The sequence below is a fragment of the Cynoglossus semilaevis genome, chromosome 15 (assembly GCF_000523025.1).
Source record: "Cynoglossus semilaevis isolate Cse_v1.0 chromosome 15, Cse_v1.0, whole genome shotgun sequence".
Lineage (NCBI taxonomy): Eukaryota > Metazoa > Chordata > Actinopteri > Pleuronectiformes > Cynoglossidae > Cynoglossus > Cynoglossus semilaevis.
In genome coordinates, this window is record NC_024321.1 from 17128316 (window position 1) to 17129671 (window position 1356).

At 48.2% G+C, this 1356-nt stretch overlaps 1 protein-coding gene across 1 annotated transcript in view; it reads right to left on the reverse strand.

The window, feature by feature from the left end:
• The window catches only part of gpc3 (glypican 3), a 91610-nt gene that overhangs the window by 39129 nt on the left and 51125 nt on the right, over positions 1-1356 (reverse strand).

Below are 1356 nucleotides of genomic sequence, written 5' to 3' on the forward strand. Positions count from 1 at the left end.
GGGGTGAAGGGGGGGAAGCAGGGGGGAGGGGGGGCAGCAGAGGACGTCAGCGCTGACGGAGAAAAACCTAAAAAAAAAAAGAAGAAAAAAGCTCAAATGTTCCTGGTCCACCGCTCGTCCTCCACGTCACTGTGCACGACTGTGGCCGTCACACGGCTGTTTTCGCTACAGCGAGGAGGGCGGGGACTGGGAGCAGTGCTTTATGGGACATTAGAGGAAGTGATTTGCTCCCCGTGCGAGATGAGCGCTCCCCCCATTTCATTTCTGTTATTTGATTTCCTCTCGGCTGGGCTCGTCTAATTCATCTCTCTTCTTTCTTCTCTGAGGTCGAATGAAGTGCTGTGGCCCACGCGGGCCTGTAGGGGGCGGGGTGTGGAGGGGGGGTCCTTGGACCGCTGTGACATACGACATGACAGCTCTCTGTCTTTGTGCAGAGGAAATACATGCATTTGTTTCCCGCGTGCGAAGGAGACGGAGAAACGTTGCGCGGCTGCGGCGGGAAAAATCTGAGGGAGAATTCAACGCCTGCTTTTTTTTTTTGTCTTTCATTTGGCTGATGAAAAGACACGAAGACGGCAGCGGTTGACGATGTGCTCTGTATTTATATTGATGAGTCGTGACCTTCAGTATTTGTACTGCAGGCGTCTTCATGACATACTGTCGTAGTAACGTTCCTGAGAGTCGCAACGGGAATTTATTATTCCATCCTTTCATTTTCTATCATTTAATCCTGTTCAGGGTCAGAGCAGAGGAGGGGAGAGACGGGGGGGGATGGGGGGGGGGGGCTATAAATTTTTTGATCACATCTGATTCAAGAATGTGTTTGTGGAGGCTCAACCTCAGGTCAACGGCCCTGGCCTGTGTCTCAAACGTTTTTCTACTCTGTACCACCATGATGACCATGATGAACATTAGAATTCCGACTTGTTCCACGTTCAACTTGCGAGTGATCCCATGATTCCGTGCTGCCTGTGGTTACGTGAGCAACAGACTTGCAAAAAAAAAAATTTCATAATCTCACAAGTAGCTACACATTGTTTTCTAATTTATTAAGTATTAATTGTGCACGGTACGTTTCAGATTTATTCAACTGAAAATCTAAACGTAAAAATATGAATTTTTACCCAGGGACCACTATCGAGCGCTAGAGAGTACCACCGGTGGTACTCGTACCCCAGAACCTCTGGACTAGACTGAAGTTTAGAAAGAACCAGGTTCCACACGTTCTACCAGACACCGTCCAGATGAAGAGTCAGGACTGAAATCCACCGACTCGACGAAGAGACGTTTTCATTTATTTTCTCCGCTCTACTTTTATACTGTGTATATGTGTGTGTGTGTGTGTGTGTGTGTGTG